The sequence below is a fragment of the Macrobrachium rosenbergii genome, chromosome 14, assembly GCF_040412425.1.
Source record: "Macrobrachium rosenbergii isolate ZJJX-2024 chromosome 14, ASM4041242v1, whole genome shotgun sequence".
NCBI lineage: Eukaryota > Metazoa > Arthropoda > Malacostraca > Decapoda > Palaemonidae > Macrobrachium > Macrobrachium rosenbergii.
The window spans coordinates 22,847,295-22,869,814 of record NC_089754.1 but is presented as its reverse complement, the minus strand read 5'-3'; the positions used below and the strand labels follow the sequence as shown (position 1 = coordinate 22,869,814).

Below are 22,520 nucleotides of genomic sequence, written 5' to 3'. Positions count from 1 at the left end.
TAAAGCTCAAACGGCTCATTGTTTGTTTAGCCGAACAGACAGCTGCCCTCTGAAAATAAATTATTTCTTTAAGCTAATCGATTACTATTTTTAAACATCCTCAATTATTGTCATTAATAAGGTTTTTAGTATAAAAGTAAATTCTATTTCTCTTCTTCACTGCAGCCTGAAGAATAGGGTAATAAAAAAGATGAGTAATTTCAGGAAAGTTAGTGATTCTTATTTAGTTCAGTTCCCTTGGTATCGCTCAGGTGTTGTAGCACATAGTTTACTCATACTTATCTATTTAAGGAGAGTTTTTTTTTTTTTTTAATTCTGCTCTTTCTCTCCACGTAGAAATTGTTTCTTTTTAACTGAGAACACGTGGCTGGTATGCAAGATCGTATTCGAAGTTTTTCTAGCTGAACGATCCTCAGCAAATTAAACATTCCTGTTAATGGAGTGTTCACAAGATTTATCATCATGACCTTTTGATTGTATACGCACTTTTTTTAGTCTTTAAAGCTTTCAACCAAAATTATTCCTTTTTGGAATTCTTATCGGAAGTTTGCCTTCAGGAAAGCCATCTTATAAGATTTCCCTTCCTTCTTTATCCAAATGCCATAAAACACAGCCTCAACAAAGCTTGGCAGTAGGGAGAAAGAAATACTCGTTGTACAGAACCATGAGATGATTAAAGATACCCACGACGTCATAGTAATAACAGGTAGTTAGACTGACATTACGAGGTCACCTGACAGGTGAAGGAGCTTATGACGTGCTGAGAATGTTTCGTGTCTATCAGATTAGAGAGGGGTGGTGTAATACTAAGCATTGCTGGCTTTACGGGCTGAATACCGTTATGGCCACCGATTCTATGTGGGCTATTGTGAATGCCACATTAACCACTTCACTTCTCTACTTCTCAATTATTCAATGCAAATGAAGATTGGAGAAATTCATCCCAGATGATATTTAAACCCAGTTTGATTAGAATATCAAGGTAAGTTCATAGCACATTATACCACCGAGAGGGAGAGGAGCATTTTGCAGTTCTTACGTACACAATCTGTCAAAATCAGATGAATTTTACTAGAAATTAAATAAAACCATCTTCACCATGGTGATGTCATACAATGAAAAAAACTCTCCTTTCTAAGTGTGATTCTGACCCATGTAGGAAAAGGGGATTTCTTTTCTCTCTCGGGCAAACGAATAAGAAGAGATCTCCTAGCACTTCTGGACATCCTTCACACACACACACATTCTTTTACATCTTTTATTTTCTTCCTCCTCTGTTTATCAAATGAGAACCAAGGCAACTTATAAGAGCATTTGACTGACGAACGAAACACACATGACTGCATATTTCATTTTTGGCGATTCTTTACGAATCCATCTATTACGGTTTAACAACCATAATCGCTAAACATGCAAAAGCAATCATCGTCTGGAATTCATGTTCATAGGCAAAGATGCAAACGCAATCCGTGTTTATGTGTGCTTTCATATTCATAATTAACTCAGTATTATCAGAACAGTCAAGAAAACATGTTTGATCTGTGTTGCTCTTATTTTTGTTTCATTCTTCTGATGTTTATAAAGTTTCCTAACGAATCGTTTGGGTCATGATGCAATTCACGTCCCATACTGCTTAGAGTGCTCAAATTCAGCCAAATTATAAAAAAAAGATGAAAGCTGGTAAAAAAAGAAGGTAAAAGGATAGATCTTAATATTAGAGTCTTGGAGACGATACTGAAACTGAGAAAGTTTCGGACTCTCCTTTCGTTGATGGTCACAAGACCAAAGTTGTTGTGTGAAATAAGATTAATTTGAGGTTAGCCTCAAACAAAAGTACACAACAAATATATATGTCTGAATCACCGGCAAAAATCTAAACCCGACAGAGAGAGAGAGAGAGAGAGAGAGAGAGAGAGAATCAGTTATTCTTTATACGAAGTCCTCAATATCACTTTGTTTTAGAATCCTCTACAGTGATAAGTGTTAGATTTGAACTCCAATTGTCTGGTAATTTTGAATGAAAGAAAATGGCTCTTAATAACTTGAGAACATGGTAAAAAGTCATCTACTATGTAGATCGATTTCTTTTAAACTATTATTCCTCAACCGATGGAGAAACGTTTGAGGACTGTATTCATACAGTTGCATACATTCGTATAGTTCAATGAATTCTTGGCTAAGCCAAATCCCTGCATTGTTTCAAAGGATACACAATGGCTTCTCGATATTTCCTGCTTCAAGACCCCGACTTGACCCGTGTTACGTCTCTCCCATGATTTGAACGTCGCAGCCATTTACGTAGCTGTTCTACATGTAATTCATGTATCTCACGTCTTTTGCTTCCTTTATATTCGAATGTCCTGAACTCACCTCTCTAGGCGAAATTTCCCATGGCATAAGTATTCCTGTTTCTGTTTTAGTTAACAACTGGTAAATAAATTCAAGAAAGGAATTTTTATAAGGGAGAGAGAGTGATTTTTCTGCATTAAGTATAGTTTGGAATACGTATCAAGCAATTCAATTTGAAGGTTGCCAGTAAGTCGGTGTCGCTTTTCGTCTAAATAGAGGAAAGCGAATTAGCCATATTTAACATATAATCCACACCATTAAGTTCACCTCTTTAACATCTTAACATTGACTCCTTTCTATAGTAGTGGTCGGGATGCAATTGTTCGCCCAGTCCCCCGTCTCTCTCTCTCTCTCTCTCTCTCAATAAACTTTGATAAGCAGGAAACATTTAGAGTTAATAGTAAAATGTTCGTTAAAAGGACTTACATGACAGTACTTAATGTAAATTCACAGTGACATCAAAGGAAACGTTCCTTATTTTTATAACAATCTGTTAATAAACTACGAGAGTATTTCTCTATCGTCGTTTTCATACCAAACGCAATGCTGGAACGGTGCATTAAATGTAAGGTGTGTCGACTTATTGCTGCCGAGTCTTTTTAGATGTATGAATCTGTGGTCATGATTTAAACAAGGATTTCTTTCATTCCTGTTCAGCACCTGGAGAATAAATAGCGCGGAAACAGCAGCAATTTTTTTTTCTATAATCATCCGCTTAACAGGTTTTTTTTTAATAAGACAAATCTTCACTTAAAGATTGGTAATGTATTCAGCTTCAAACAGAAAGGTCGGTGATTTACGCTAGATCTACAGCTAACAGTCATCTCAGCTGTGAAGGGCCACCAGAAGCATGCCAAGAAAATGGCATGGGACTAGCAACCTCATCTCTAAAACTTGATGAGAACTGAAAGGTGGCGCTACCTGTCGGATGCCAACCTCTTATAAGGGGAACAAGAAGTATATATATATATATATATATATATATATATATATATATATATATATATATATATATATATATATAAACATACATACATACATACATACATAAATATACACACAAACACATATACATACATATATAGTATATATATATATATATATATATATATATATATATATATATATATATATATATATATATATATATATATATATATATATATATATATATCTCGTATATATAGGCCAATGCCACCAAGGATAAATGAAACAACGGGTGGTTGCTGATGAAAAATATAAAAATATAAAAACAAGTTTACAAGAAAGCTCGTATAATTGACAGATGACATACTTATTTTTACATTTTTCATCAATCTGCTAGTAAAGCACCGTTGTGTCGAAAGGCCTAGCAACCCCTCCGTTGCTTCATTTTTCCTTCGGGCATTTGCCTTTATTTATACATTACTCACGTTCCATATATCTTCGTGAATCAGTTATACATATATACATATATTATATGTATTTATATATATATATATATATATATATATATATATATACATACATGTATATATGTGTATAACTGAATCCCGAAAATATGGAACGTGGTGAATATATAAATAAAGACAAAATCCACGAAGGAAAGAGAAACAATAGAGTGCTGCAAGGCCTTGCGACTTACAGTATAGTAAAGGACTGTAAGTCGAAAGGCCTTGCAGCACTCCGTTGTTTCTCTTTCCTTCATGTGGATTTTGTCTTTATATATATATATATATATATATATATATATATATATATATATATATATATATATATATATATATATATATATATATATATATATATATATATATATATATATATATATATATATATATATATATATATATATATATATATAGTTGGCAGTGAATATCAGCGTGCAGGTGGTAAACCTTTTGAGTTGTATAAATCTGTCAGTAATGGGAAAGTTTTCTGCACGGGGGACTCATCTTTGATAATCATTTAAAGGATGTATATGGGAATGAATATTGTCTTGTTTTATTTTCTCAGGAGTCAAACAATATACGAGGACTCTCATTGATGAACATATTATGTCTATGTACATTATAATGAGACAGACATGATAAACGGTGAAATCAGAACATCTATCTTCATTGCTTACAATGAGTAACTGATAACGATGGTAGATGACATAGGCTATAATTATGGCGCTGCTTAACTCAGATACAAAGGGGATAGGGTAATGTTATACTGGCTATAGAATGTCAGTCATGAGAGCGGCTTTGCCGCATTCCTTATAATTAGATGTTTTATGTATCTTTTTCTACCTATTTTGTTCCCTTTTGAGGAATTCTCTCTCTCTCTCTCTCTCTCTCATGTGTGTGTGTGTGTGTGTGTGTGTGTGTTACTGTTGGAAAGTAAGTGTTATTGCTTTTTGCTTTACGTAAGAGAGCTTCTGGTGGGCGATTTTTTTTTTATTTAATTGTTAAGGAGCCTGTTTTTTCTTTTCTTTGTTTGGCATCAAGCTCAAAGTATTCTGCAAGACAAAAGATTGATTTCAGCATCCATATTTTTTGCGAGTGGTTCTAGTTCCTTTAATACCATTTCACAGCTATTGTTGCCCATTCTTTTTGTATGCCTTATGTTTACTTTTCATAATGACGTATTTGTTTCGTTATTCATGTGTACTAATGGCTCGCATGCGGTTACTTTTGTGGTAATACCCTTTGCACGAATGGTGTTGTTTCCTTTGTGCCTGGAAGCGCATCATCGTGCCTTAAAAACTTGCAAGCAGTCCTCTGACATGTTTTTGGTGTCCAGCTTGAATTATGTCATAAAACTCTACAAACGTTCACTTATTTTCTCATGATTTTATAATCTAAAGTTTATATCTGCTTTTCTATCAGCGAAATCGTGTTATCTCCAGTTTTCACACCTCTGGATACAAAAGCATTCATCTATATTCTCCCAAGTAATTTCTCATTTAATGACTTCAATTTTCTTACAAGGTATTCCTTCTTATTGCATTTATTCTTGAAGTCATTCAACTGCAAGATTTTTTATCCTCGCTCTCCAACACCAAGGATCCACCGGCGCCAAAAATAAAATGAGACTTGCTAACTCATCACCTAAGTCATGGCCTCGTTCTTGATACGGGTTATTAGAATATTGCCAGACAATGGGTCGTCTTATTTTGATTTCCGTTGACACATTAATTGAACCTTTCTTTTTATTTATTCTTAGTCTTCTTCCTTTTTAATAAATCGAATATTGAGTCATCGTTCTATTGGACATTCGTTGCAGCAAGAAGTCTGTGCGTGCATTTGACTTTGAGTGTATTTTTTTCACACGCTGCTTTTCACTTATGAATTAACGATATTTCTTTCATTTCTCTGGTACTTTATTGTTCTTCAAAACAGAAGCTTCAACTAATATCTAATGGCATTTGATTGCCGCACACGCACCTACACCCGATATGTTATTTCACCCGTGATGTAATTGATATATATATATATATATATATATATATATATATATATATATATATATAAGAGAGAGAGAGAGAGAGAGAGAGAGAGAGAGAGAGAGAGAGAGAGAGAGAGAGAGATGCGCAGCGCTTTAGCAAATTCCAGTGATAAAGTTCTTTTATCACGTAATGAAGGGTTGGGTAATTCGACAATCTAACCCAAATAAATTTTATCACTTGCTTTGCTACTAAAGGTTTCCGAGTAATCCAACGAGTCTAATGCAATATCCTAACGGATTTTTCGGCAATATTTTTCCTTTACAATGAATGAAAACGATATACGGAAATATGTCGAAAGCTCGCGTGGTAAAGGGATGCAAATTATTGAATATATACCCAACGTTGAAGACAATACTTATGCTCTGAAAGCTCGTCACTACAAGACTGGAGAGGCAAAATTTAGAACAATATGTAAAATTCATTGTGCCATTTTTTTCATTTGTGACTGTCGCGTTTTTGTCGTTCAACATATCAACCAACGTCCGTGAAGGAAACGTTTTTAATATATTTTACCAATATATATTTTTTGTGGTGGTGCGGAGCCGGGCGTTTTGGAATTTAGTTCACACATCACTACAGATCGGTTCTCTGTCTGTTGAGTCTTTTCATATACCATTCTGAACAAAAATGTCCAGCATAATTATTAGTATTAGTCTTATCCAGAAGATGAACCTATTCGTGTGGAACAAGACCACAGGGGCCACTGATTTGAAATTCAAGCTTCCAAAGAATATGGTGTTCATTTGAAAGAAGTAATAGAAGGTAATTGGAAATACAGAAAGACGAGATCAGTTATCAGAAAAGAGAAAAAATATAAATCAATAAATTAATGAATTAACAGACTAAATGTACGTAAATTATCTAAATACATGGAGAATTACTTTAGGGTAATGGTGCATTGCATCTTAGCTTGAACCTTTGAGGTTCCAATTGCACAACAACCTCAGGGAGACTTCTCCACACCTTTTCTTTCTGACAACGTTAAAGTTGAACTTGAGTAAGTTTGTCCAAAGAGGTCTTCTCAGCACTGACGCGAGTCATTTGGCAGCTGTTTTAAGATAGCAAGCGAAGTGACAGATGCAGGTCATGAAGAGTAGCTGTTTGGTAATTCAAACCTTAGACGCATGAGTTTGGGATTTAACTATAAATGTTAGAGGAGTAAGATTTTTAGCTGTGTGAGAGAGAGAGAGAGAGAGAGAGAGAGAGAGAGAGAGAGAGAGAGAGAGAGAGAGAGAGAGAGAGAGATTGATATTAAACATCATATGGCGACGCATAAACATTAATGTGCGATTTTTTTGCTTGCAACTCAACCTGAGACCACTTAGTTTTATCTTTATCTTTATGTTTATTTTTTTATGCTTTGAGTTGACAGTGCGCAAGCTTCGGTATGGTAGTCTGTGTGATAACATCTAGTTCAAATACGTTCGAAATTCTACTTCGAATTGTAAAGGATTAGGTTACCTTGAATCTTTTCGTTTTTATTGCTGCACATTTTAAAACTTTTGAAAAAGGTGCGATTTGGACTGAAGTTCATGAAGAGAAACATAAAATGAATGTTATTATTTATAAAGAACACATCTTTAGTGAGCTAAGTACTCAGGAAAACATCAGGAAAGATCCAGGGTGTCAAGTGTTGACATGCCGGGATTGTTATTTCTGTCAATCTCTTTTAATACTGTTCGGTTTTGTTCTCAATTCAGCTGTTTATCTGAGCGAAATTTTGAAAACTAAAAACTACATGTGCGATTTTTCAATGCCCTCCTGTACTTTGAAAAACAGCGTCATGTTGTCCACGTGACGGGAAATTTACTTATTGCGGTTAACGAATACCATTCTGGTTTCTGCAAATTGCTTTGATCGCCTTCTCCTGACATCATATTTTATAAAAACGGGTTTTCATTGATTGTAGGGGATTAATATTACGATACTAGCAGAAATTCGCAGTTTGTGTAAATGACAAGGAGTATTTCATATAAATTTTTCTGTTACCTGACCAGGAATCTTCCCGTACCGAAGCTTGTTTTTTTTTTTTTATCTCAATAAATGTGATTTGCCCATAGCAACTACAACTAAACCGAAAACAGTATTCTTAAGAAATACTCTCCTGTAAATAAAAAGTACACGAAAAAATACTTGTTATTTTCGTCTTCCTTATTTTGTTTCTAACATTTCCATAGGTAATATAAGGACAAATGACGATACCTTGATTAAATCTTCATTTACGAATTAGACTTTCGGTAGCTTAGCTCTAATTACTTTCTATAATTTTCGAAAACTGGACGGCGAACAGACCATTTTCTCACCAAGCTTAAAGCCCAACGCAGTCACAAAGAAAGTTTTGTTGTGATGGAATCGAGAAATCTTGACCATACTGACATACGGTGCACATTTAAAAGCCGGCAGATTTTTGTTCCTTTCTCTCTTTCTCTTCTCGGAAACATGACCATGTCTTTAAAAACTATTCCCTTTACTGTGTTCATTAAATGCATAGCCTGCACCTCCATGTTTATGATACAAAGTGGAAGTAATAGTCATTAGTTTCTATCCTCTTCCTTTCTTGTGTGTGGTACCCAAACGTCTGTCTTTGTCAATTCTGTTACTTTAATCCGCGGTTTTGTGTCTTGAGAGCACCGCCTGAAATAAAGCTGTTCCTGTTACATGCACAAACTAAATAATTCTTTCTCTCTCTTCCCAGACCGATCGCTGAGCAAGTTGAAGCCTGCTAATCACGTTGCCAATGCACTTCCATATATCACAAAGGCTTAGGCTCAATTGGCTTATTTGCTCCTCTTGGTCTTCATAAAAAAGGGGGGGGCGAGGTGTTACGGCTCCTTTGGAATGAGGGGGGGGGGATCTGGTCTTTTCCTGGAAGGGCGCATGCGAATCCTGCTCCTCAATAGTGATGAGGGAGGCGAGTCTCCTTACGGGAGGTCAGTGCATTCGTCTGGTTTCTCTGCGCATTCCTGCCGGTTTCGAAAGCCTGCTTGGGACTGATTGTGTCTAGACGCTTTCAGAATACAGATGCCCCGTTTAAAAAGTCACGTGGCTTTGCAAATCGCTTATTTCGGTTTCTAGCGCTGGTGTCCTTTAATGAAAAAAATATAAACAGCGCTTCTCATTTCATCTGGAATTTTATAAAAATAATGCCTCTACAAGAATCCAGACTCCTCATGCTCTTTTGAAAACACGCTCATTTGCTAGTTCCATATTTGGATGGGCGGTGGGTATAGGGTACTGCAGTGCACTGAGGGGGAGGCTGAACGGAGAGGAGAAAGAGACGAAGAAGCCAATCTTAGGACACAGGATCCGGATGCAATGTCCTCTCATTATATACAAGGCATGACCTTCAGCACACCCACAAAGCAAACTTGTTTGTTTTTTCTGCTCACTATCCCATTTTTTTCATTTGTTTACTGGATTTTAAACCTCTTTTAAAACTGACTGGCTGAAGTTTATTGCACTTGACTGACAGAAAAAGTTACTTTTCCTCATGTTTCTTAGAAATGTATTGTCAACGTTTCCTAGAATTGTATTGTCAACGTTTCTTAGGATTGTATTGTCAACGTTTCTTAGAATTGTATTGCCAACGATTGGAAGGTTATACACTCAGGCGTGCTTGTTGGTAGAATATTTTTTTTGTTATATATATCCATTCTTTACATTTAAGTCATTGCTGCATACTCTTTCTCATTGACAAAATATTTTTGGAATATAAAATTCTAATTGTTACGTAATCTGGTCATAGATGAAAATTAAGATGGAGGGGGAATATTTTATAACAATTATTATTATTATTATTATTTACATTAATAGTCATAATAGTAGCTATATTTATAGTGTTCGTTTTATCATTTCATTAGAGGTTATTAAAAAAAACATTAATTTATTTTGGAATTTTATACTGGTGCCGAAGAAAAATGCTATTGGTAGCGGGGAGTAATATTCAAATTACCATTTTCACAGCCTCTGATTTGCCAGGTACAGCAAAATTATATATATATATATATATATATATATATATATATATATATATATATATATATATATATATATACATACATACTGTATATATTATTCTTGAAATTTATCTTCAATGTTTAAGGATCAAAATTACACCTCACCATTTTTTAAATAGTCATTGGTGATCAAAAGTAAAACAGTTGAAATTGTTTTTCTTGACAATAAATTGTGAGATTAAACTGTGAGGAAAAATTTAAAGGCCAAAAAATGATGTTTATGTAAATGACGTCTTCTAATTGTTGTTACTGGATGAAGTGAGACTGATACCTAAACGAGTCGTGTTTTATGCGCACGGTTAATTTTCTCTCTTTGACGCGATGCCCAAAATGAGGTTATATTCTTAAGATGATCCAGATGGCGGCTTTTATACTCTGTTGGTGTATTCGAGATTTTATTGAAAAAATGAATTTTAATTTTATTTTACAAGTCTGTGATAAGCAAATTAGAATTTGAAATAGTGTTCAGGTTAGAAAAAATGGTAAAAATAATAATGTCAGAAGATGCAACGGCTGTAATACTACTACAAATAATAATAATAATAATAATAATAATAATAATAATAATAATAATAATAATATTCTTGTATTTTTAGATCAAGGTGAGGTATGACTTTAAGCAGTGTGTAAGGAAGTGACGAAATTAATTTGCTTATTATATTTATTTGTTTATAAAACTGAAGATTATGTTTACGCACATTAGAGCACCCCTCCTCAACGGTACTGTGGGAGTGTCTCATTTGAGTTTATTTCAGTTGAGACACTTGTGCCTCAGCTGAATGACAAAGCAGTACTGCATTCCCCCTCAACACGTGTTTGTAAACGGTAATTGCAAGCTAGCTCTCTATAATGAAGTAATATATCTTAGCCATTTACCCTTACATATATTGTTACAAAATTAATTACTCATGCTTTATTAACAACCGTTTCCATAAAACTGAAGAACCTTTGTAAAAATAAAACACTGCAATAATAATCTTTGTATAAATGTCAGCATAGCAATGATCTCTTTTTTCTGCTGTTAAGGATGAAGTGACACTAACGCCTACAAGAAATTGGCTGTGTACACGCGTCATGTTTTATGATCTCTCTCTCTCTCTCTCTCTCTCTCTTGTGTCTCTCTCACTTTCAAGTGAGATCAGGTAACTTATTTGTAAATATATATATATATATATATATATATATATATATATATATATATATATATATATATATATATATATATATATATATATCCTGTATTACAGAATCTCTGATCATATATTTTTGGAAAATGAAAAAAGACAAAATAGGCTAACCCATGAATTGAAAAGCACCCAGACATTTTTTAAGAAAAAATACATATACATGTCTGTGTAGATGTACCATACGGAAAATATTAAACACTGATATATCTACATACATGCACTACGTGTTCTGATATTTCACGTATACGTGTGTGTGTGTGTGTGTGTGTGTTAAGGAATGTGTTAAATGTGTGTATATATATATATATATATATATAATATAATATATATTAAATGCGTTATATATATATATATATATATAGTGTGTGTGTGTATGTGTGTGCATGGTTGGCTGGATATATGCGTATGTGTGTTTCGGAAGAAGAAGAGTTATCATTTTTCCTTTAATCTAAGTTATTACTGGATGTGCAGCCACACTTCAGTAAATTCGTATTAGGATTTTTTTTCCATATTTTTGGGGGAGGGATGAGTTTAAGTATCAGTATACGACTGCTATCGTAAGTCTGCGAAAAAGTATGAAAAGCTAAGTGCAACTGATTTTATAGATTTCTTTCACAGCCTGTTACGTAAGTCAGGTAAGAGGTCGTCATGACCGTCTCTTTCGTGGCCAGTCGAGCGTGGTGACTTGATAGTAACGTAGATTAATGTGTCTCGGCGATAAGAATTTCATATCAATTCTCATTCAAGCGAGAATAAAAACTACCCTTTTCAGAACTAAGTAGTAAACACAATCTTCTTCTTCTTCTTCTTCTTCTTCTTCACTAGTTCTTTTCTCACTTCCACGTGTCGGAATAGCTCGCATTGTGAGCGTTGTGGATTCTCGGCTGTGGAGTCTGCCCGACGGCCTGACCTCTTGGGTTCCCAGCACCCTTTGCTTAGCTGTACTTCTCAGTCATTGGATGTGACTCCTTAGCGGACCAATCACGCGGTCTCTTGGACTGGAGTTAGACTTGGGTTATGTCTGCCCAGACAGGTGTTGCTGGCCGAGTTTTTGTTAGGTTTTGCCCTCGGGGTGTCCAACACTTGTTTGAACTCCATGGAATCTTCGTGAGCTCACTTTGGTGGCTTGCCTCGATTCTGTGTAATTTGAAAGGAAAGAATTTGTTCGGATAATGACGTATAATTTCAGCGAAATTTTTCAGGTTTATTCTCTCCAGTCATGGATAAAATTTAAAGCCTGTGGCACTCTCTCTATCTAGATACACACACACACACACGACTCGAATATCTTCCGTACAATATATATAAATTACTCCTTTTGCTACCTTAGAGCTTACCTTTAATAATATACATGCTAAGCGCATTTCAAGACTGCTTTCTCATACCAATCACGAGCAGTTATTAAATTGCAGTAACTTTCACTTTTTTTGCAAATCATCCGCGGAACAGGCATCACAGTGCACAGGTATGAGAGAAACAAATACAATAAACTAAAGCAGATAAAAAAAAAGGGTTTAAGCCCTGTAATAATAAAACGTGCCGGCTTTTGATACCCTGCTGGGAACCTTCTTTGTAGGTGTTAATCCTCGACTCTCAAGTGGCACATCAAACATTTTATAATAAAAGTTTTCTCGATTTTTCTCGGTGACAGATCCTACGACTCACATACATGTATATGTATATGCATATGTATAGAAAACAAGTTCACGATGGCAATTAAATGCTTATCAGAGGATTTACACAGTGTAAATATGGGATGTGGTAGTTGTATGGATATTACAAAGCCACCTGGAAACACTAGAGCATTTTATTATGTTATAATAGGAGTGGAGTCAACAAAGTATACTAACACTTAAGTTCCTAATATTCCTAACAAGTACAGATAAGGTCGTTTGATAGCCCTAATTACTATTAAAAATATTGCCATTCAAAATAAAAAAAAATCACATTTGTATGGATTTAGCCAACAAAGTAGCTGACTAGCAAAACAAGCTTCCACGGAGTAGGATGCCCAGATATGAAAAAAAGAGAGAGAAAAATACAGGTGGGGAGTGGGTGACGTGTGCCGGTGAATGAACAAACAATCCTTTGCATACAAAAACAACAATGTGAATTGTTAAAACTAAAGCAATAATACATCGTTCTTAAAACTTCTATCGCAATTCCACAATTCCACCTAAACTACTAAAACTCTAGATAATTGCCATCTAGCTATCTACGATAATTCCAAGAAGACTAATCATCAGTTCTTAGTAAAAGGAACGAAAGACTTTGACATTGGATGGTGTGGCACCCCACCAGAATTCAGATGCTGATGCTTTTGAAACAGCACCAAAGACACTAATGGATGTAATTTAATCAAACAGCGTCTGTTGAATGAAACAAAACAGAACATTTTAGGAATAGTCTGAATCATAACTACCAATGACGAGAAAAAGGAAACTATCACTTTGACCTATCTTGTCTGAAGGCAGAGATGTGACAAAGCTGCTGAAAGGCAGCTGTCTGAAAGGAAGAAGAATACCACATAATGGAAGGACAAGAGATATGAAGCCTAGGATATTAATATGCCTATTCTTCTATTTTCTGGCAACATTAAGTGATTGATTTCTAGAGTGCTTTGGAAACAAAGCTTGGAACTAAGGGTGGCTCCAAGTATTGTCAAACATTGAAAGCAGTCAACATTGAAATTTTTTTTCCTAAGCAAGGAAAATTATGGGGCTAGAGAAAAATGAGAGATCAGCTAATGAATAGCTACTGTTTTGCCTCAGACCCTACCGACTATACCACTATCAGATCCATTCTAGAACTCTTTTAAAGCTAGCAAGAAAACTGTTTGGAACATCTAAACAATGAGTTTTCAGGAAGGAATGATACCATAAGCATACTTTGACTATCAGAACCTTACACTAAACTACTAAAAATCTCAAGATTTCAATAGCAATGGCAAGAGATTCTCTAAAGTTCTTAAAGGGAAGGTTTGTCCCAGTGTTTTGATGCAAAATCCCAGATTAGCCATGCCAAAACAGATTTTTTTTTAAGAAAATCAATAATATATCAAAACCTATCAGTCGTTGAGTGTCTAGTAGGCTCTCTCTCCTCGAGGAATAAAAACAATTCACTTGCCTCCAAAATACAGACATCTGGCCACATTCCATTAATCCAGTGTATCTTTGTTGATGTAAACAATTATGTAACAAAAAATGGTCAGTCCACTGCAGTGTCCCTTATCGTAAGATGTAGAGTAGGAGAGAAGAAATAGAAAGAAACCAGACAATAAAGTTCAATTCGACAGCAACGACACACCATCATGTTCTAATTAAAAATGAAAAGGGCCAAACAAACGAAATATTCCTCACTTCACCATAGCGTACATTAGTCTCTCTACGCAACCTAATACCACAGTCTCACTTTTTATCGTTGAGAGTCTCCTCTCCGATGAGTTGACCCAACCACATTACAGTATGATATTAACTGAAAATACAGAGTTACAGATAAGTTTTGCTTTGACTAACTGATATAAATTTCTATACACTAGGTTAGGTGACGGTGATAAAATTATGATATGAAATTTTTATATTGCTTATACATCATCATATGAAGGGATAAAAAGAGAGGGAGATGTTTCATTATTTTGTTGTCGACATTTAATATTTTACTTTGAACGTTTCTTCCATCAATTGCTAACGATGATTAAGATCTTTTATTTTTAGCTCCAAGAGGCCGGGTACATCCACTGAGCTAAATATGAACTCGAGCAACTATTTTGCTAAACATATTCTAACTTTGTTGGTGGACATTATTTTAAAAAATTTACGAAGTATGAGTTCATACTGTAACGTGACCTGATTTGCCAGGTCATTGCACTATGTGTCTAGACTAATGCTAACACTACTCTCTCTCTCTCTAGATCCTAGTGGGTATGATAAAGTAAGATTAAATCGTATATTTTCACTACTTTGTCTTTGTTCGTGTTCTTGTTTTCCTTCTCTATCCTACTGACATATTGCACCTGAATTTACACACAAACCAAGTGGAGCACATCAACCAATTTTAGCAACAACAAATAGAGAAAACAAGAACATGAAAAACTAAGAAAAAATACTGATAACAATTTTACGAAATATTCTTACTGTATCATACCCCCTAGGATCTTTCCAGGATTAAAAAAATGACAGAGAGAGAGAGAGAGAGAGAGAGAGAGAGAGAGAGAGAGAGAGAGAGAGAGAGAGAGAGAGAGAGCATTTATCTAGACACTTAGTTCAATGACCTGGCAAATCGGGTCTTGTTTCAGTATAAAGTCACCCTTTGTAAATCTTTTAAATAATATATATATATAACAACAAAGTTAGAATATATTTAGCGAAAAAGTTGCTTGAGTTCATATTTAGTTTAATGGATTTACCCGGTCCCTGGGATTTAAAAGTAAAAAACCTTCATCAGCTTCTCTAAATTAAAAAAAAAAAATGATTGGCTTTAGGCTAACTGTGAACAATTTCTGCTCTTAGTATTAGCTGTTCTAATTCAGTTCCTCAGTTGTGTCTTGATAATGTTTGAAATTAGCGTCTTAGCTTCAGTAATATTGTAGACTTCATCGGATAGTTGGAACAGTGTGACACATGGTAAGGTTTGAAGGCTTTACAAATCCTTCTTGAACTTATTAATGTTTGTAGGAGGAAAAAGCTGTGAAAAGCATTACAATGAAAGAGAAGTGAAAGGATGTAATTACTGGACAATAAATCATACTCATTATCGTATTCAGTTAAAACCGCATCTTCAAAATAAGAAATAGTGAAGCCCAGAATCTAAAGTGAAGAATAACAGAGGCATCGTCAACTGGTTCTTTTGTAAAAGAGAGGATTGGCAATCTATTCAACATAACTCTAATGGAATAACCAGGACATTCACCATAACAAGACTAAGCTAACACTGATCCCACAGTATTTAATTGTTTTACTGAAGATCACAATACGAAAATACAATCCCAATAGTTAACATATAAAACAATTTTTACAAAGTGAACATCTACTAGGAGGTACTCTATACAGCAGTGAGAGGGCAAGATAACAAAATACTAAACATCCAAAGACGACATGACAACATTTCCCCATCAAAAATGATTAGCATCAGGGAATAAGGAAAATTCACTGAAATGTAAAATTCACTGAAATGTCAAGCTTATTTTGGCGTGTTGCTTTTATATATATCAAACTAATCCCTCTTCACATAGGTGAAGAGAAGAATTGGGTGTCAAACAAAATTCCAAGTCTGAAGTAATTAATCCTCACCCCCAGATAAAAAAAAAAAAAAATTCCAGTTTCATTTTTCAGATATTTAGCTGTTGTAAGAAGGTAGATTTTGTAAAGAAAGAAATCTGGATGATACGACACTTTATGAAACTCAAGTGTAATAGCAAGGAGTAAAGGTATGCGCCTTATGTAGCAAAAAGGTCTCGTTGTGTCGGGAAAATAGCAAAGATGTAGAAAAGAGTACGAACTCTTGCACTCAGAAATTGTTTGGCTGAAACTCAGGGCATCAAAAGAGGAAGTTGTATTTTGCTCAAGTATGTAAGTAGCTATCATTGTACAAGAAAATTTCTAAGGCAGTTTGTATCTGGCCAGACTGGTTGTGAAGAAGGAGAAAAGTCGACATTTTAAGGTGTTTTGTATGTAAAAGCATGTAACAGAGGGAGAAATTGCACGGCAGCCGTCATCCAATAATGCAAACAGGTGAACCAAAAGTAATGGTCAGACCATGGTCTCACATTTACTTTTGGTGCACTTTCTGCATGGGAATTTAATTTTGAACGTGATACCGGCGCTCTGGGTAATCCTCTATTACAAAAGAATCTGAAACCCATCGAGAATTAATTAATGTCACAAGCTGTTTGACAAGGCATTACGATAAAATCTATGGAGATTCACTATCACATTTGAGTATTTTGACAAATCCAGTGAAGAAAACCGAAATTTTGTATGTACTGTGTATTGACTGTGAACTACTACTGCTGGTCCTCAGGAGGAACAATACAAAAGAAGAAGCTGCTACCTAAACAATATATTAATCACAAGAGTAAACCGACAATCTTCGAGCTGGGCTCTCTTGGGATATTAAGATACAGAATGCCAAAAGTTTGCTGTTACAATTACACTTTTTTTTACTAACAACAGTTCAACAAATGAATTGTAAGTTGAGGAATCTACGAAGTCCATTTTAATGGACAGGGGGCATATACCCTACACCCTATACTGTGAACCCTGATGAGGAGGAGCACCTTACAGGAGTCACACAAAATCAACAAACTGATCTAACCTGCCATCATAGCCTGCAAAAACATCTTCAGTGCCCTGGCAATTCAGTACGGAGCATCCAGCAGTTCAAGGCCAATAACCGAAGAGACAGGCAATGAGGCTCTGATGAAAGTATACCCGTCCATAACTGTCCGCTAGAGGGAGGGTGTTTTGGTACTATACAACTAAGTACCCAAGAACATTCAAAGCCATGTGAACTAGCCTGTTGCTACCAAAGTGATGCCAAACACCTTTGCCATTGTCAGACACCCGCCAAGCCAGTAGAACCTTTGATCTTGCTGATCCATCACACTGACGTCACTTCACTAGATTCTAATACCTTCCAAATACTATGGTATAAATACAATTCGGAGAAAAGAATATATAATTCGAAAGTGTTACGTGGAAGGAAGAACGGAAGACTTGGAAACTGACGGATAGAAACAGTGAAAGAGGTTATTGGGAAGTCGAAGCTTTAATATCCAAGAAGAGTGTGCAAGACAGCGAGTCTGTGGCCTCTCTGATTGGGAAGTTTGCTGCAGTAAGAGGGTTCATCCACGATTCAGCGATTTAAATTTGAATGAGGCAACGATCATTGTGCTCTATTTTCTTGAGAGCCAAACCTCCTGTCAAGGGAAACAACTTAATGTAGAATATATATATATATATATATATATATATATATATATATATATATATATATATATATATATATATATATATATATATATATATATATATATATATATACATATACATAATATATATATATATATATATATATATATATATATATATATATATATATATATATATATATATATATATATATATATATATATATATATATATATATATATATATATATATATATATATATATATATATATATATATATATACACGTTTTGAGATCGTTATCCCTTCGCAGACTTACAAGGCGAACAGGACAATGGCCAATACAAGTTTTTAGCTGTGAACCTGCATTCTTCGGGTTTCGTCGCAGGTTTCTGTCTAGACACTCTTTATGTGCTTTATAGTTTGAATGTTTGTTGCTTATTGATTTGACAATCCATGGCTCATTTTACTTGACTGCAGTCAAGATAATTAGCGTCTATCGAAATTTCCCATCAGGATAATTACGCAGTGACTTTGGATCGAGTAGTAGTTAGAAACTGTTGCATGCTCAGTTAAATAAAATGTTATCTCTTGTGCTTTTTAATAATGTAAAGCATACACTTTCATATTTGTTATGAATATAGAACGGTTCTAATTTTTAAAGTTAAATGAATAAAGTTTCAGTAATTTAATAGACGATCAGAGTACAAACCTTATATCTGGAAGTCACTTGTAATTCAAGATGAAGTAGAGTTGTGATAGTCAGTGATTTTATATTTCCTAAATTTTTGACACATACTATATCTCCTCTTTCTCTCTCTCTCTCTCTCTCTCTCTCTCTCTCTCTCTCTCTCTCTCTCTCTCTCTCTCTCTATGACACGCAAACACACACACACACACACACACACACGGGGGTTATATCCCTACTACGAGTTCGTGATAAATTTAAAATGAAATTCTCAGTAAATCTAATTTTGAAATCATTTGATATTGCTAGGTGTTCATTTCCTCACATTTTTATCGTTAAATGTGTGACTGCGTTCACACATGCTTTTTATTTCTTATCAACGTTGCCATAATGAGAATGTAACTACGCGGCTTCAGGTTATTTTTTTTTTTTTCCTTTCTGAAAACGGTCCGTTAAGTCATTAGGTGATTTCTAAAAAAGATAAAAACAACTGCAATGAAACATAATTGACTAAATGAAGTCAGGCAGTTATCGAAATAATATCTTTAAGTATCTGTCATGTTCCCAAAAAGAATGTCAATTGGTAACCAAACTTATAAAGCAATGCATGTTCGTTAGTTCTTTTTATTCTTAATGCCTACAGTTTTCTTCAGGTTCTTATGTAAACGGCAATTTGCTTAAGTAAGTTTTTGTCAAGCATTTACAAGATGCAAAATTTTATGTCAAAGCATGTTTGTTTAGAATATTTCAAATGAGAACTGATTTGTTATGAATAAGTTTTACAAAAAAAGACGTTTTGTTGTCTGTGCAATGGAAAATTCAAGCTTCTGTTTCATTCTTTCTGATAACTAATTTTCAGGGACGAATGTATCAATGCAATTATTTTGCCAAAAGTTTGATAGAAGGAAGTTGAAAAACTTGAATCTAATTCCCCTACTTCTCATCACCAGAACGATTGACACAAAAATAAACTGTCTTACTAAAGTTTGGTTATATGTGAAGAACTTTCGAGTTTTGTATAATAATCACCCTTGATAACGCGATTCGATTCCTACAGCATTAAACCCCGGAATGTGTTCTTCCCCCTGTTCTTTTCTTGTCTCCTTCGGACAAAGTCAACCTAGGTAAGGGCTTAACAGGTCGTCCGGCCCATCATCAGTCGTCGGCATAGCAAAGAATATTGTGAGACAAGCAGGTTTTGGAGAAGGAGTTGCATCCCTCGAGTCTCCTTTATCCAAAACCTGTAACCGACTGCTCCCGAGGCCAAAGCGATTTGGTTCCTGATAAGCTTCAGAAGTTGACGAGTATTGGGTTTGCTACCCGCAAGTTGAAGAATGCCTGGACCAGGGCAGATTCCTCTTGTCTCCTCTGAGGAACAAGTCACCACCACTACTTTCAGATGGTCAGCTCTCTCTCTCTCTCTCTCTCTCTCTCTCTCTCTCTCTCTCTCTCTCTCTCTCTCTCTCTCTTTGTACATATGTGTGTGTGTGTGTGCGCGCCTGTGTCCATCATTGTTACTTACAAGAAGACTGATAGCTTCAGTCTTGAATAAGTTATGAAAAAATGATAAATAAATTAAGAACTAAATTAATGAATATACCATCTTTACCTAACCTTACTTTCTCAGGGGATTCATTAACTTTGAATAACTTTGTACTGACTTGCGTCTTTCAGTAAAACTTAAAAATATACAATGTGTGGTGCTCTCTCTGTTTTCTATGACTGTTAAACATTCGTATGGTAAAGTTTATCTTTGGTACTTTTGGATTACGGTTATTCCCATAAATATTCACAACCTGAGCGTATTAATATGAAACTTGCAAAAACTGCAAAGAAAGCCCCTACAAAGGGATAACCATATGTCAAAAGGAGAAATAAAGGAGCTTATAGGAATAATGGTAAAGTGCAAGTGAAAGTAACAAATAAATACATCAAAAGCAACTAGCTGACATATATATGCGTACAGATAAAGACATTTCAGATATATCTATGTCAGGTAAATATTGACGAAAAATCAAGGTCATTCAAGGTTGCTTTTCATCTTTTAATTTACCAAAATAATACCCTAATTGTACTAGTTGCAGTTAATATTATTAGTAAATATCTCAGTAATATTTGGAGGTTCACGCAGATTATAAATAACGTGGTTTAACCCGAAGAAAATTATCGACCTGCCTCCTTAAGGAGAGTTGTGACAGATAGGGAAAACAGGAGGAAATAAATAAGAAAACTTGACATTTGATAAAAATAACAGTAAATAACTATAGTGTTCTGTCCAAGCAATACTGTTTTCCATATCGTAAATGACGAAACAGGAAACTTGACAGATGTTCCAAGGCAGACTGGGGGAAAGGAAGAGTGCCAATGCCTTGATGCTCAAATGAACAGCAGTCAAAGTCAGATGAAAGAGGAGTCATTGAACAAAAATTACAGTGACTCAGTTCTATGAAACCCTTGCCTTTCGTACTGAATTAATCGAGAAAGATCATTACTGAGCACTTGTTGAAACAGAGTAACGTCGAGCAATTTCTAGGATTACACTGTAGTCGATGCTTACGTTCTAATGTTGCTTTCGCCTTTATTTTCAGGATTTGGAATGACAAATTCTTAGCACATGCTCTGACAGCAGAGTTCTGCACCTGAGTTACTACGCTGATTAAAGGTAATTCATGCCATTCATTCTTCCATTGTTATAGTAAGTGGTTATTTACATTAAACAATTCAGCAAAGCATCTTTGCTTCTTTTTCTTTTTTAAGACAATTTGAACACAATTACTCGGTCGCCGTTAAACCGTTAAGGAACATTTGCTTCAAAACTGTACTAAATTCTTTCCAGGTGTAAGCGATCTTTTTATGGCTGGGGAAGGTTGCTATCTGTAGCATTAGAATTTGCATGAGTATTACAGGTAATGCTGATGTTCCTGCTCTAACTCATAAGTTGAGGTATGCGTGGGAGAACAATTAACATTACATTTAGGCATTGTTTCCACAACTATTTTCTTCTACGAATGTTATTACCGTTACGAATTTAATTGCACGCCACATAAGCGTAGCGGGTATTATTCTGGTAAGTGCGAGGTAATTAAGGTGATAATACTTTCGTAGTTAAAATGGAGTTATTATTAGAGGAAGTATCTGTCAATTGCATAAACTTTTCCTACACGTGTTACTTTGTTCATAGCAATACATGCACGCTTTGTATGCTGATACAAACTCATACATTATATAAATATATGGATATACATATAAATAATATATACATCTATACATGCATACATACACACAAATATATATATATATATATATCATAAAACCATCTTCCTCACAGGGATGGGGTTGTGTGGGGGTGCTATGAGAAAAAAACAAAAAACAACAGTTACTGCCACATCCATATTTTAGGTTCTTGAGAAGCATAAACCTCGAGTTAAAAGAGTATGGAGAAAAGTGTCTAAGGGATAATAATCTGCTCTTCCCTGACCTCTTGAAATGCAAGACTCCTTCATTAAGGTTTACATAAGCCCTTTGGTCCTAGGAGCGTGATGTTTGCACCATATTGTTCTGGTTTTTACTTCCTGCCCGTGCTGATCATGGAATAACACAGGCTTGTTTTGATCGCTTGTTCTCTGTCTGTACGGGTTGCAAAAAGCATTTCCTCATGTCCACAGTAAATTATGTCTTTTTGCAAGTGCAGTATACAAAGATCGAATTTATCAGCACTTTTCATTTCATTTTGCAACTTATATATATATATATATATATATATATATATATATATATATATATATATATATATATATATATATATATATATATATATATATATATATATATATATATATATATATATATATATATATTATTCCACTAGGATCAATGATAACCGTCTAATGCCATTTAGGAT

General features: G+C 34.8%; 1 protein-coding gene and 1 long non-coding RNA gene across 3 annotated transcripts in view; one reads left to right on the top strand and one right to left on the bottom strand.

Moving 5' to 3' along the window:
* Window positions 1-22,520, bottom strand: part of LOC136845778 (innexin inx2-like) — a 650,831-nt gene that overhangs the window by 356,876 nt on the left and 271,435 nt on the right. The gene's annotated exons all lie outside the window — the stretch shown is intronic.
* The window catches only part of LOC136845781 (uncharacterized), a 139,547-nt gene that overhangs the window by 65,865 nt on the left and 51,162 nt on the right, over window positions 1-22,520 (top strand). The window contains exon 2 of the long non-coding RNA XR_010855254.1: window positions 21,208-21,281. This is a non-coding gene — a long non-coding RNA (uncharacterized lncRNA). The remainder of the gene's footprint in view (window positions 1-21,207; window positions 21,282-22,520) is intronic.